A 16,855-nucleotide genomic window follows, 5' to 3' on the forward strand; every position below is an offset into this window, starting at 1 on the left:
ACACTCCCTTATACATCCTATTAACATCACGAAGTTTATTGATAAAAAGTTAGGTTGAGTTTTGAAGTTCGAGTTTTTAAAAATGTTGGCAAATTTATCAGAAACATTGAGAATGTATAATAAACCACGAAAATTCATCTTCCCATATGTTGCCAGTATTATCACTCGTCAGTCCCTAATTTTGCTTGTATATTAAACTTTTTAATTGCTTATTAGTAGATATACTAAGCCGGTTCTAACCCAGGGGCTGCGAGTGGGATGCAGGTGTGCGGAGTAACTTGGTGCGGAGTGACGCGGGGATAAAGGAGAGGAGGTAACTAGTAGGCACGGGGAAGGGAGAATGCTTTGTCGATGGTCGATGGATAAAAAAAACGGAGAAACTTGGACTGCTATAAAAAATCAAAATTGCGACTTGGAAAATCTATGACTATGCTTCGAGTTCGACAAAGAAACGAAATTACAGACGATATATATATAATAGATCCTTGGGCACGCGGAATCATAGTAGATCTCGGAAGTTTCGAAATCGTACTTAACGAATATCGATCGCGATACTGTGTGAGAAAAATAGTTGACAATGAATATTGAATGTGATAAATATGGACGTGGAAGACATCGCGAATATAGTGGATGTGTGAGGAGACAAAGAGGAAGAAATAAAGATTAATGTTGGAAATATTGACATTGATATTGAAGATGAAGATGATGAGCACGCGTTATCTGATGACAGTGATTGCATAAGTGATCAGAGTGAGGAGCTAATGGATTATGCAGAGAAAATTGTTACGCATTCGGAACTCCTTGTACTGAATAATAATAAAAAACATTGTACAATACAATTTTATTATTCGATGGGTGATGCTCTAATTGTATGTGCCGAATGCATGGTTCGTCTGACGGACACTGACATTGGAATAATATATGCCGTTAGGAAGCTTGAGATAAATACTCTTGATGCGCTAAACGATCGATTTTGCTCCAATTGCAGTCTGTATATATAAAACAATGCCATGTAACATGTGCCCAATTTGTACAACGTAAGAAAGACGATATTGTGGACGAGTCACGTGCAAGTGTAAGTGCTCCGTGGAACGTAATATAATATATAAAAAATGGAACACCTCGAGTGGAACGCGAGCTGCTGGAACAGTGCAGCCAGATCGCTACTTTGGTGGAGCGTGGCTGCAACGATGTGACGAGTGCATCGAACAACTCGAAGAACTCAGTCATGTTAAGCGTTCTCGACTCACCGTTGGAAACAAACAATCTGTGATGACAAGAATCGCGCGTCTCGCCAGTGCAAAAAATCAATTAGAAAGACGTTTTGTGTACTTTGATGGATGTGGATGAGTGGTACGAGCAGCACATCATCGAACCTACGTTGGCATTGTTCGAAGAGTTTCAGGAATGCGACAGTGGATGGGCGCTGTCACGTATATTAAATTTGACAATTAATGTTAATAAATATAATCCCATGCACGCGGGGTGTTACATCGAGTTACCGCGGGAAATTATGTTAAAGCGAGCAATAATTAACATGCAGTCAACGGACAATGCGTGTTTTGCATGATCAGTGGTTGCGGCCTTGCATCCGGCCGAAAGGCATACAAATCGGGAATCGTCGTAGTCACATTATACCGAGGACGGAGTTGAATCTCCAAGACATTACGTTTCCGATAAATCAAATTAAAAAGTTCGAATATCTCAACGATTTCTCCATCAACATCTACGGTATCAAGGGAAAGGAGATTCTCCCGATACATCTGACAACAAAGAAGATGGAGAAACACGCAAATCTATTGTACGTGCAGGATCCGCGTAATGATAATGCAGGACACTTCGCGTATATCAAAATCTTGTCCCGTCTCGTGAGCTCGCAACTAAGTAAAAAAGAACACAAGAAATACTTTTGTGATCGATCTACACATTTTTTAATAAATTGTAAAATATTTTGTAATTGTTAATTTAAATGCTAAAAATACTAAAAAAAAAAATCATGTTTTCCGTTTGCAGATGTTTACATTATTTTAATTCATCGGAGAAATTGGAATCGCATACGGTGGATTGCGAATGAATGAACAATTGCGCCATCCGACTGCCGAACGAAGACGACAAGTGGCTCGACTTCAAGAACCACTGCAACAACTTCCATTCATCGTCTATGCGGATCTAGAGTGCATACTGCGAAGAATGCCAGAGAGGAAAAACACGACGTCGTACATATCAACAGCAGCACAAGGTATTTAGCGTAGGATACTATATGCGATGCTCGTACGATGACACATTATCGGCGTATCAATTTCGTCGTGGCGAAGATTGCGTTGCGTGGTTCGTTCGGCAACTCGAAGACTTGGCGTCAAGTAAAAATTTTGTTATCCGCGAATGTCGCTATAGAAACGTTATCGAGAGAACAGTGGGAGACATCGTAGCACGACGCGTTGTCACATTTGTGAAAAATCATTTGCGTCGGACGAGGGTACACGATCATTGCCATCTTACCGGTCGTTACCCGCGCATTTGAATTGCAATTTAAACTATAAAAAAATCATACTGTATTCCTGTAGTCTTTCACAATTTATCTGGTTATGACGCGCACTTTGTTATCATGGAAATAACTACGGCGTACGTGCGAAGGCAGAATCGACGTGCTACCGATAACAAAGGAAAAATACATTTCGTTCACTAAACATGTTAAAGATACCGCAGATAAATCAGATTCGCAAAATTGTGCAACTACGGTTCATCGATTCACACAACAAATTTTACAAATTTTTGAGTATCAGCCTCGATAAATTGACATCTTTTTTAAGTGGAGAGAAATTAAAAATTTTACATTCCGAATTTTACATTCTACGCTATCGAACGAGGATTTTGATTTGTTGACATGTAAAGGTGTCTTTCTCTACGAATACGTGGATCGCGCGAACAAGCTGTAGGACACGCGCCTACCATCGCGTGAATCATTTTAAAGCTCGTTGACCAGTGTCGGAGAACGATTGCGCGCACGCCGTGAATATCTGGTAGCGATTCTCTATTGAAACTCTAGAATACAGCGATCTATATTTAAAAACCGATGTATTATTATTGGCCGATGTTTTTGAAAATTTTCGCGAAAGTTGTATCAATAGTCTCGATTCCGCTCATTATTACATATTGCCAGATTTCACGTGGGACACCGTGCTGAAACATACGCGTGTAAAATTTGAGTTACTCACCGATATCGATATGATTATGTTTATTGAGCGCGGTATATGCGGTAGCCTCAGTCAATATTCTGGCAGATACACGCAGGTCAATAACAAGTACATGCGTTCATATGACCCATCGAAACTATCGTCGTATTTGATGTATTACGACGTGAACAATCTGTACGGATGGGCGATGTGTCAACCGCTGCCCTATGCCGAATTTCGATGGGTTGAAGACGTTGCGAACTTTGACGCGAGCGCGATCGCTCCGGATTTGCCTACAAGTTATATTCTCGAGGTCGATCTCGAGTATCCGCATCATCTGCACAACTGACACACTGAACTACCTTTCTATCCGACGCGCGATAAACCACCCGGCACGCGGCAAAATAAACTTCTCGCGACGATATATGACAAGAAACGGTACGTCATCCACTATCGCAACCTGCAGCAATGTACGCGCCACGATCTTCATATCGCAAAGATATACCACGTATTACAATTTGCTCAATTCGCTCCGCGATTACAACGAACTCACATCAATACACACTTTAGAACGTACGCGAAAAATGATTTTGAGAAAAATTTGTACAAATTAATGAACAAATTAATGAACAACACAGTATTCGGTAAAACAATGGAAAATGTTCGGAATCACGTGGATGTAAAATTGATAATAAAATGGAATGGACGGTATGGCACGGAGGCAATGCTCGCGAAACCAAATTTCCACAGCCGCAGCGTTTTTGCGGAAAACCTAATCGCCGTCGAACTGCGTAAACTCGAGGTGAAATTCAACAAGCCGATTTATGTGGGTACGTGTATACTCGATATATCGAAAATCTGCTTGTACGAATTTCAGCACGAATATATGTCACCGCTGTATCGCGACAAATGTAAGACATGTACATCGACACAGACAGTCTTGTATATCACATCGAGTCCGACGATGTGTACGAGACAATGAAATGCGACATCGCTAGATTCAGTATGAGCGATTATCCGATGGACAACGCGTATGGTATGCCTCTCGTGAATAAAAAAGTACCCGGTCTAATGAAGGACGAAAATAACGATGCTATTATGACGAAATTTGTCGGATTCAGAGCGAAAAGATGTGCGATAAGGGTGGATAAAAAGGACATCAAAAAAGCGAAAGGTGTAAAGAGTAACATCGTAGCGCGAACAATAACGTTCGCTGATTACACGTGGCGCTTGAATGAAAAGATCGAAATGACTCGTCGCCAGTCATGTATAAGATCCAAGTTACATCAAGTATATACGATGTCCGAGTTGAAAATTGCTCTGAGTCCGTACGATGACAACGATACATCGTATCGGATTCGACGGAAACGTTACCGTGGGGACATTGGCGGATACTTTTGTAATATACATGTATATATTTTTTTAATAGTTTTATACATATATATGTATGTATGCACGTATTTCTTGTTTAGGTGTACAAAAAAGTTCTGAGCTTTTTTTTGTAAAATTCAATCTTTATTCAAAAACAAACAAAAAAATATTAATCAGCGAAATATTCTTCGTTTGCATCAACGACCTTTTGCCATCTTTCGGGTAGCTTGCGAATTCCTTGACGATAGAAGCTCACCGACTTCGAAGCAATAAAGTCACCAATGCATTTTCGTATCTCTTCAAATCTCACGAAATGTGTATCAGTCAAATGATGCTGTAGCGACCGGAATAGGTAGTAATCGGAAGGCGCCATGTCTGGACTATACGCCGCGTGTGGGAGAAGTTCCTAGACTAACGCAAAGATATGGTCCTGAGTCGCTTTCGCAACATGTGGTCGAGCATTGTCACGAAGCAAGATCACTTTACAACGTCCTTGGTCAGTAAATGGCCTCTTTTCTTCTAATGTATCGCTAAAATTGGTCAATTGTTGTTGGTAGCGGTCTGCCGTGATTGTTTCACCCGGTTGTAACAACTCGTAATACAACACAACTTTCCAATCTCACCAGATACAGAGCAAAACCTTCTTGGCGTGGATATTTGGCTTTGGCGTCGATGTCGAAGGTTGACCAGGGTCAACCCATGATTTTCTACGTTTAGGGTTATCATAAAGAATCCACTTTTCATCGCCTGTAATGATTTTGTGCAGAAAATCTTTTTTCCGGAACTTTGAAAGCAAAGTGAATGCAGTGTCACGCCGACGATTTTTGTTGCCTTCGGACAATTCATGCGGAACCAATCTGCTTTCCTTCTGAACCTTTCCTATCGTATGTAAACGTACGGAAATGGTTTGCTGCGTAACGCCAAGCTCCTTTTGCAAGCTCCTTTTCAGTTTGCGCAGAATTTATATCCAGCAGTGCTTACAATTCGTCCGTTTCAATCTTTTGAGGGCGTCCAGCACGCGGTTCATCTTCAAGACGGAAATCTCCTTGGCGACATTTTTGATACCATCTTTTACATGTAGTATGATTTACGTTCTCTCCATGCAGCACAAATCATTGCAGTGGCTTCAGCAGCATTTTTCTTCAGAGGAAACGCGAAGTGGATAGAAAATCGAATATGCTCTTTTGTTATCGCCATCGTGAACACTACTGATTTTTGAGATTATGTGCATCAAACGCCAAACCGTATGGCATTTTAAAAGGTCAAATGTCAACGCTTTAAAACCGCAAAAGGGCGGGAAGATATATAAAATTTAAATTGTTATTTCGGTTATATGAAATCTAAAGCTCAGAACTTTTTTGTACACCTAATATATATATATATAAATATATAATTACCGTAAATTGAAATTAAACTTTATGAAATGTATTTTTTTTACAGTAATTGCACGAAAATACTGCAAGAAAATATTAATTTGTCAAATGTAGATAATTCTACACTGATAAATTTAAATCCACATACTTCAAGGTAGTAAGAATAAATTAAAAATTTTAATAATAAAGTTTAATAATAAATGGCCATTGACAGCGTCTGTGCCAGATGGGATTACATTTCTGATAAGTGTTCAATTTCAAAATTTGAGTTCATCACCGCGGTCAGATTCATATTAAACTACTTATTTCACCTTTAATGGAAAGTTTTACCAACAGACATTTGGATTCACCTCTCTCACCCATTATAGCAGACATTACAAGATTTAGAAACGAGAGCTCTCAATTCCTTGTCTTTTAATCCCCCATTTTTTGTTAGATACGTTGACGACATTGCTTTGGCTGCTCCCTCTAACTTACTCAACTACACTCTGAACATCTTTAATATCTTACACTCACGTTTGCAATTTACAATGGAGATCGGCGCGGGACACAAGCTCAACTTCTTGGATGTACTATAATTTTACTATAATTTTGGCGGACAATCAGTTGATATTTGATTGGTATCACAAACCGATGTTCTCAGGAAGATACTTACATTTCCTCTCGAATCATCCGGTATGCCAAAAAAGAGGCACTGCCATGAGACTATTTGACAGAGCCATTTTACTTTCACATCCGACATTCCATTGTAAAAACGTTAATCTGGTAGTCGAAATTTTACTGAATAATGGTTATCCACTGGATTTCGTTTTTAATGTCTTGCATGAACTCAAGACACTTTTCCTCAAGAGTAACTCCAAGTCTGACAACATTGGAAAGATGATCGATTCGGAGAGAATTTCTTTTTTTACTATACCTTATGTTCTTGCAATTTCTGAACAATTTAAAAAAATTATTAAAGACTCGTATGTCAAATTGGCATATCGTAATCTCAATAAACTGAACACGTTTATTAAAGTTGGCAAAGACTCTCTTCCACCATCTACTCACAGCAATGTTGTCTACAAAATTAACTGTAAAAATTGCGATGCTTCATATGTGAGACAGACCAAAAGACAACTACACACCAGAATCTCAGAACATAAAAATTATATCCGACGGAATACGGGTAACCATTCTGTGATAACTGACCACAGACTAGCAGTTAACCATAAGTTTGATTGGGAAAATGTAGAAATTTTAAACAGAGAACCGCACTTATGCAAACGACTAATTTCTGAAGTACTGTATATTAAAAGACTGAAGAATAGTATTAATTTGCAGACTGATACGGAATGTTTCCCGGAAATGTATCTAACTGCAATGGAAAAACTCTCTAAAATTTGATTTTTCATTAAATTATTTTATTCTATATTTTTACGTCTTTGATATATACGTATGGTTTTTACATTTTTATATTTATTTTTCTACCATTTGACACATGCTTTTTATCTTCAGGGACTTGTACCAAGACTTGATGATTCTAAGAACCATGTTCACAGCCAAATTTATACCTAGCGTTTTTCTCGCATTATATTATTTATTATTTGTTATCTTTTCTTTTATACATTGTCGTCAGTATATTTTATTAAAATTTTTACCATCACTTTGTTGTTATGTGCTGCTTTGTCCTTCTTAAATTTATATTATTATATTTATATTATTATTGTTCGAACATTTATGTTATCTTTCTGAAAGTGAAAGTTTTCAACTCTTGATTATCTAATCGACGAGAGTTATTCGTACCGCTGCAAAATGGCAGTATCATGTAATTGTTAGTGTGTTGAGACTTGCTGCGCTGTTTGTAATTTAGTAAACTGAATTATGCTCCTTATTGAGATCTTTATGTATCTGTAAATAAGCTTTTTACATGTTTTCTTACGACTCTCTCATATCGCATAAGATGCCCTAGTCATTTACAGATTAATTTTACAAACGAATCATAGCTTCTTGCCCAGACAACGTTGGAATCTCTCAGCTTCCGACATTAATCGAAGAGCTGGCCATCTTAACTATTTGTATCATATACCAAGATGATGCGCTGCAGTGTGAGAGATTTCCGTCTTACGAACTTTGATATGCGATTAAAATAAGATGATTTAATGAGCGATAATTTACAATAAGATCTTGTCTATTTGTATTTAGCTACTTTTATTAATTTGCGCTGATGAAGGCTAAAAGATTAGCCGAAACATCCGCTCTTGCGTTTCATCATTCCTCGCGATAATCTTTATATGTCATTTTGATTATTCAATAAAATTTTTATGCGCTCTTATTACTGCGCTGGGCTCTTATTGCCATTACACCCTTTTTGTCTATTAATAATAAAATATATTGTTTTAAAGTATATTGTTTTAAAAATGGTTATTTAATATAACATTTTTATTGTAATTTTATTAAATAATATAAATATATATATTATTTTTACTAATTAGTATAATACTCATTATTAAAGATGATTACTAAAGAAATTTTTCTTTGTAAAGAATGTATGGAAAGTCCCACTTTAAATATATTCAACAATGAAGAAAAGTTATTAAAGGAAAAATTACAAGAACTAACACCGAGACGTTTATTTGCATATGTTATGAAATTAAAAACTGTTTTAAAAAGAAAAAATATTATCCTAAAACGTTTGCGGATACAAGAAGATAGACAAAGAAAAAAAATATTCCTATATATTAAAAATTCCTTAAAAAACGTTATTAACCACATTAAAAAAACGAATTTGATTTCATCGAATTCTGAACAAGTCTTACAGGTATCATAAGATACTATTCAAAAATATCTACCATAAATACATATGCTGGGAAATAACATTTACATTATTGTTACCACTACAATTAAGAAGGGCGGGGCCCGACCACGAACCAGTCGTGAAAATTCGTAATTATTTTGCGAAAAATACCACCTCAGCCAGGAATCGAACCTGGATCTTCTGCTTATCGGGCAGGCATCTTATCCTTTCGATTACCGAGACATGTGATGATATTTATCGCAAATAACGTGTTTAGACACGTCAACAATACAATGATACACACATATATATATATATATATATATATATATATATATATATATTACAATATACACATATACATGTATTCTTTCGAATCTCCACGACCGGTACTTCAGAGAGATGATGGTCCTATTCTCTCAATGGATGCAGGTCGGACTGCAGCGGCGACACCCTCCAACGCCATTGACAAATATACAAATAATCCTCCTGGAGCACGACAGGAGAGATTGCATCAAGCATGGCTCGAGCCCCCGAATAAGAAGGGAGGGTGTGCGTCACGACGGGGCCCGACCACGAACCAGTCGTGAAAACTCGTAATTATTTTGCGAAAAAATACCACCTCAGCCAGGAATCGAACCTGGATCTCCTGCTTATCGGGCAGGCATCTTATCCTTTCGACTACCTAGGCATGTGATGATATTTATCGCAAATAACGTGTTTAGAATAACACGTCAACAATACAATGATACATATATATATATATATATATATATATATATATTAAAGCATCTATAAAAAGATATTTTTTTTTTATAATAATGTACAATTCATTAAACATTATCATTTAGAAAATATATGTATTTAGAAAACATATGTATAACAAAGATTGTTTTAAAAATAATTATTATTACCATTATATATATATATATATTACAATATACATATATACATACATATTACAATATACACATATATATATATATATATATATATATATATATATATATTACAATATATATATATATATACATGTATTCTTTCGAATCCCCACAACCGGTACTCCAGAGAGATGATGATCCTATTCTCTCGATGGATGTAGGTCGGACTGCAGCGGCGACACCCTCCAACGCCATTGGCAAATATACAAATAATCCTCCTGGAGCACGACAGAAGAGATTGCATCAAGCATGGCTCGAGCCACCCTTATCTTTCTTTCAATAACGAATAAATAAATTTAAATTTATATTTAAAAATTTATATTTATTTACTTGTAAAATTAATGGTAATTTTACAAGTATATTGTTTCATTCTTTGGGTAATAGTAAAAATAACAATTTTTTAAACTATATAGTAAGTTTAATTCAATCGATATGTGAATAATTTAATAAGTGTAGAAAATCTTCGAATAAAGGTTCTTGGTGTTTAATAATATCGTATATTATATAAATCTTACAATTTTTAGTTTGTACAAACTGTAAACTGATTATTTGTCGTTAATGCTACTTTGTTAAAGCAATGAAATACTCCTTAGAAAAAAATTAAAGATAGAATAACTTTAAATAATTCGTTATTACTTTTGATGTAATGGTAATAATAATTATTTTTAAAACAATCTTTTTAACTTTGTTATACATATGTTTTCTAAATACATATATTTTCTAAATGATAATGTTTAATGAATTGTACATTATTATAAAAAAAAAAATAGTTTCTTAGAATATAACAGAAGATGAAAATATATTAAAAGTATAGAACGCAGCAAAGTAAATGGCAAATATCCATTTAAATTACAAGCTTTTGCTCTAACTTTATAGGTTTTCAGGTTACTTATGGTTACAGCATAAAAGCATATACTTATTGAAGTACATATAAAAATAGATTGCCAGAATTATCAACAATTCGTTCGTGGTATAATAGTATAAATGGAGAACTAGATTTAAGTCAACAAGCTATAGATGCTTTAAAAAGAAAAAAAACACTAAAGGTAGAATAACTTTAAATAATTCGTTATTACTTTTGATGTAATGGTAATAATAATTATTTTTAAAACAATCTTTTTAACTTTGTTATACATATGTTTTCTAAATACATATATTTTCTAAATGATAATGTTTAATGAATTGTACATTATTATAAAAAAAAAATATCTTTTTATAGATGCTTTAAAAAGAAAAAATATAAGAAGTGAAAAACAATTATACGCTTATCTTATTATGGACGTAAGCATGCCGAATAGGATCATAACAAAAAATATTTCGTTGGATGTGTTGATTTTGGAACATTAACTCCTCAACGAGAAAATTTACCTTTTGCAAAAGAAGCTATTGTATATTTATTGAATGAAATTAATAACAAATGAAAAATTTCAATTGCTTATTTTTTCACGAATGGCATGACAGGAACAGAAAAAGCAGAGATTATCAGAAATGTATTACAATTTGCAACACAATCAACTGTATGTATTATTGCTTTAACATTTCGATGGATATCCGGGAAATATTGTTATGTGCAATGAATTATCAGCAGACATTAATAATCAAAAAGCAGAATTTAAGCTACAGAAGATTATAATGTTCATAGATACAGCTCACATGTTAAAACTCATAAGAAATTCTTTAGTTAGTAGACGTATATTATATGATAACAATAATAATGAAATCAAATGGGAATATATAAAAAAGTTGCACATTTTATAAGAGAAAAGTTATTTTCATTTGGCCAATAAATTAACAAAAAAACATATATTCTGGTCACAGAATAAAATGAACGTAAAGCTTGCAACGCAAACATTTAGTAATAGTGTTGCAATAGCCTTAGATCAACTCTTGCATGATAAACACAAAGATTTCTTAGGATGTGATCCAACTATAAAATTTATTAAAATTATTAATGATACTTTTGATTATTTAGCAGAAGCTTATTTGAACATGGAAGCAAAAGAACAATAACAATTAATAGACACAGCAGAAATAATTTTTCAATTCTTTTCAAAATCTATAATATATTTATCTGGAATTAAACTCAATAATAAATTTATTATATAGTCGAAATTAAAAACACGATATTTAAGCTTTATAAGATGTAAAATTTAAAAAAATATACTTATAATACGTTATTAATAATTATCTAAAATATATTTTATCTTATAAGTTTTTGCAAGACCATTTAGAAATATTTTTCTCATGTATTCGTTCTATGGATGATTATAATAATAATCCGACATCAAACCAATTTTCTGCAGCTTATAAGAAATTACTACTTTATAATGAAGTTAAGTCTGTCGAAGCAAATTGCTTACAATTAGAAAATATCAACATATTAACTGTATCTTCTTCAAATAAAAATCAAGATAAAAATGAAAAAAATGTTGATATTATTCATAGGAATATATAGATATATTGATAGCATTCCATTAAAATATCTTAATAAAACAGTTAATCATTCTATCTATATATCAGGATACATAGATCTTATTGTTATGAGAAAAATTCAATGTGAAGTTTGCTTAAACATTTTTTCACAATTACCGAAAGAATATCTTTTATAAACAGAAAATCATTAAGGAATCTTACATTTCCGATAAAAGGGACTTACAAAATAATTTTTGCTGCAGAAAAAATATTTAATATTTGTTTATTAAATAATGAATTATTTAAGAAAAATATTTCTACTATTTTAAAAGTACAAGTATTTCAAAACATAGATTTTGAAAATGTTTTCCTAGAATTAGAAGAACATTGTAAAAACTATGATAGTGTATGGGAAATTATATATATATTTTTTTAAGTTTCTTCTAAGTTTAATATTAGATACATATATAAAAGTTAAATTACATTATTATTGTAAAACTATTAATTTACAAAAACATCAATTATTTGTAAAAAAAACGTTGACTAAAACAATTTATTTTAAAGGTCAATAAATCTATATATATAAATGTATATTTGATTAAATATGATTTTATTATTTCAATTCTCTCAACTTCTCTTTTTTTCTTATATATATATATATATATATATATATATATATATGCTTGTAAATATATATAATATTTATAAATATTATAATATTTTTTAAAAACTGATATAAACACTTACATTTTTTATGTATCTTTATATAGTATAAATTACAGAAAAAAATATATATATTAAATAATTTCTAAATGTAAACAGAATCAAATTTATTTCGGTTTATTTTATTATAAATTAAAAATAATACTTGATAAAAATACAATTTGGTAAATATAGCTGATTTGAATTTCGCGCGGATTCTGATTAACCAAAATCCGTTGTACTTGGCAACATTTTTCGCTTAATAATGCTATAGGATATGCAGTCTACTAGCAGTTCATACTGCCATCACAGTATAAAAAAAAACAGTAGGCTCACTCTGTCAAATAAGAAGGGAGGGTGTGCGTCACGGCGGGGCCCGACCACGAATCAGTCGTGAAAATTCGTAATTATTTTGCGAAAAAATACCACAGCCAGGAATCGAACCTGGATCTCCTGCTTACCGGGCAGGCTTATCCTTTCGACTATCGAGGCATGTGATGATATTTATCGCAAATAACATGTTTTAGAATAACACGTCAACAATACAATGATACACATATATACATATATTACAATATACATATATACATGTATTCTTTCGAATTCCCACGACCGGTACTCCAGAGATGATGGTCCTATTCTCTCGATGGATACAGGTCAGACTGCAGCGGCGACATCCTCCAACACCATTGGCAAACATACAAATCATCCTCCCTGGAGCACGACAAGAGAGATTGCATCAAGCATGATTCGAGCCCCCGAATAAGAAGGGAGTGTGCGTTACGGGCTGTCAAAAAGCCTAATAATTGTCTCTCGCGCATCGTTTTGCATAACCAACAATATGGTGATTTTTTAGCGTCAGTCATACTGCTCAATGTACAAAAAAATAAATATAAAAAAAACCATTAATTTAAAAATGGAGTGCATATTTTTATGATTTTATATATATATATATATATATATATATATATATATATATATAAAACTTTGTATAAAATATTGTAAATTATTATATATATATATATATATATATATATATATATATATATAAGGTGTACAAAAAAGTTCTGAGCTTTAGATTTCATACAACCGAAATAACAATTTAAATTTTATATATCTTTCCGCCCTTTTGCGGTTTTAAAGCGTTGACATTTGGCCTTCTAAAATGCCATACGATTTGGCGTTTGATGCATAACCTCAAAAATCAATAGTGTTCACGATGGCAATAACAAAAGAGCATATTCGATTTTCCATCCACTTCGCGTTTCATCTGAAGAAAAATGCTGCTGAAGCCACTGCAATGATTTGTGCTGCATATGGAGAGAACGCTGTAAGTCATACTACATGTAAAAGATGGTATCAAAAATTTCGCCAAGGAGATTTCAGTCTTGAAGATGAACCGCGTGCTGAACACCCTCAAAAGATTGAAACGGACGAATTGCAATATAATAATTTATTTTATATATATATATAATTTTATATATATATATATATAAAATAATTATAATTTTATGTATATATTTATGTATATGCATTTTTTATATAACATGATTCTTAATAATATTTACTTATATATACTATATATATATATATATATATATATTTACTTATAGGTATATACGTAATATAAAATATTGTAAATTATTAACTTTTTTATTTATTATAATATTTGTATGTATTAATTTTGTTTATAATGTTGTCATAGGTCGCCGTATATTTGGAAAAAAAGCAATTTCATGAACGTGAATAAAATTATTTTACAAGAAATATAACTCTAATCTAAAAGCTAAAATCAATATTATTCTATGCAAAAGTTTATAATAATATTCAAGATGGAATAATAATTATAATTATTAATCAGATAATAATTTTAACTATTAAGTCAGTAAAGAATTAAGTTTAAGAATTAAAATGATCATTGTGCAAGATGTTTGAAATAAAAATAAAAATAATACAGAATTTTTTTTCATCACAGAATTTTTTTCCTGAATATTCTTTCTTTATAATTACAATTTTGAGCACAAGATAATCAGAATATTTTTAATAATAATCTTTCCATTATACAATTTACCTTTCTATATAAATTTAATCTATATAAATTTTAAGGTTAAAAAAGTAATTATACGCAGCAAAATATACAGACATGTGTGTGTGTGTGTGTGTGTGTGTGTGTGTGTGTGTGTGTGTGTGTGTGTGTGTGTGTGTGTGTGTGTGTGGGTGGGTGTGGGTGGGTGGGTGGGTGGGTGGGTGGGTGGATGTGTGTGTGTGTGTGTGTGTGTGTGTGTGTGTGTGTGTGTGTGTGTGTGTGTAACTAAAAATTAAATTTAATTAAACTTAAACTTAAACTAAATTTAATTAAACTTAAAAATTAAACAAACTTAGTAAAAAAAGTGTATTTATATTTATAATTAATTATTTATAATTAATATTTATATTTATAATTAATTCGCAATTGTAATATATTTAATATGTTCACTTTAGTTAACGCATATCAATTTAAATGTAGCCCGCGCACAATCAACAACATGGCGGTCATGTAGCATTCAAAAGTGCCGCTAAGAAGTTATTTTACTGTTCTTTCTTATACTGTGCCCAGGGTGCATTCGTTTACGCAGTGCATTCACTGCTTTCTCATTTGCTTGTCACGTAATCGAAATTTATCAAATGGATAACTGCATGAATAACTGCACGGATCGTACCTTTCAATAGAAATTAAGCCGATAGTTTAATAAGTAAAGAGACAATTTTGTACATTAATTTATATTCAAATAATTAAAATATAAAACTTTTTTATTGTATAAAAGATAATATTTTATTGATATTAAATTTAATTGATATAAATAATGGATATTATAATATAAATATATTTAATCTATAAATTTTATTTAAAAATTAGATATTAATTTTTTGAATTATATTTTATTAATATAAATACATTATAAATATTATCTTATTTTTTCTTCTTATTTTATCTTATTTTTATTTTAATTATATCTTATTATTCTTATTTTACTTAGATCAATTATTTGTTTCTTTTTGCTTCTTATATAATAAAATTCATTTTGGTGTTCGTTTACGCAGTACTGCAAGCAGAGCATACAAAGCAGGACTTCCGAAATAGCTGCATAGATGAGATACATCTCTGTGTAAATGAATGACGAACTGTGCTGCAGTCACTTTCGTAGATGGAGTAAACGAACGACATCTGCGGTAGTGACTGCATAAACGAATGCACTCATAGTGTCGAGCAATGTAACACTGATCTAGTTTTCACCGATGTCTTAATTCGATGGAAATAATTTGTAAGGTTTGGACACCAAGACTTTTATCTCTTATCTCCCTAAATTCCTAAACCTAATGTAAAGTCTGGACACCTAAGACTTCTATCTCTTATCTCTCTAAATCCCTAACCCTTTAGCCCTTCTATTTCGACTTTGTACTTTCTATTGTTTTCAAATCCTATATAAGACAATACGAAAAGCTCGGAAAAGTCAGTCATTATGCTGTCAGTGCGGCTCACAGTTCTCTAAGATAGCATATTCAATATTATATTCTAAGAACTATTGTAAAATTATTGTAAGACATAAGTAAAATAAAAATTATTTTTTTTGAACTCATAAACATCACGTGTCTTACAATTGGTGACAGCTGTGCGGAATAATTAGTGCAAGAACAGTGAAATCCAAATACTTTCACTTCAAGAAGATATACTAGTTTTACTAGTTGCTTCCAAAGAAAACTTGAAGATTATCCCGAGATACCGAATCCGATAAAACACACTGGTGTGGACAGACTATCGAGCGGTAAGAAAACTAATTACTTTTGAAACCTCTACTGAGTCCAGTACAGCTTCCAATATCTTGGAATCAAAGATTTTTGTAACTGCTCCAATGTCTCGCGCGCAAAGTCCCTCTCGTGACCGAGAACAAACAGTTACTATGAACATATTAGCGGAGAAAGTCATAGCTTTAACAGACGCGTTACAAGATCTCAAAGATCAAATGGAAGGAATGCGAATGAATCGGAATCGTTATCAAGAAGAACCTAAAAGATCGGACACTCCCGAAAATTACGAATCAAAAATTAAGACATATGAAAGAGCACTGC

At 32.6% G+C, this 16,855-nt stretch overlaps 1 long non-coding RNA gene and 1 pseudogene across 1 annotated transcript; both read left to right on the top strand.

Annotated features, from left to right (window-relative positions):
- The first annotated feature begins 5,503 nt into the window (after nt 1-5,503).
- On the top strand, nt 5,504-7,303 carry LOC148934586 (uncharacterized; annotated as a pseudogene).
- A 6,529-nt stretch (nt 7,304-13,832) lies between these two features.
- LOC148934587 (uncharacterized) lies at nt 13,833-14,707 on the top strand. Its single transcript, XR_016141274.1, has 2 exons — nt 13,833-14,078; nt 14,454-14,707. It is a non-coding gene; the product is annotated as an uncharacterized LOC148934587 (long non-coding RNA).
- The last annotated feature ends 2,148 nt before the right edge of the window (nt 14,708-16,855 follow it).

This window comes from Pogonomyrmex barbatus, unplaced genomic scaffold (genome assembly GCF_055798465.1).
Source record: "Pogonomyrmex barbatus isolate J1 unplaced genomic scaffold, ASM5579846v1 scaffold9, whole genome shotgun sequence".
Classification (NCBI taxonomy): Eukaryota; Metazoa; Arthropoda; class Insecta; order Hymenoptera; family Formicidae; genus Pogonomyrmex; species Pogonomyrmex barbatus.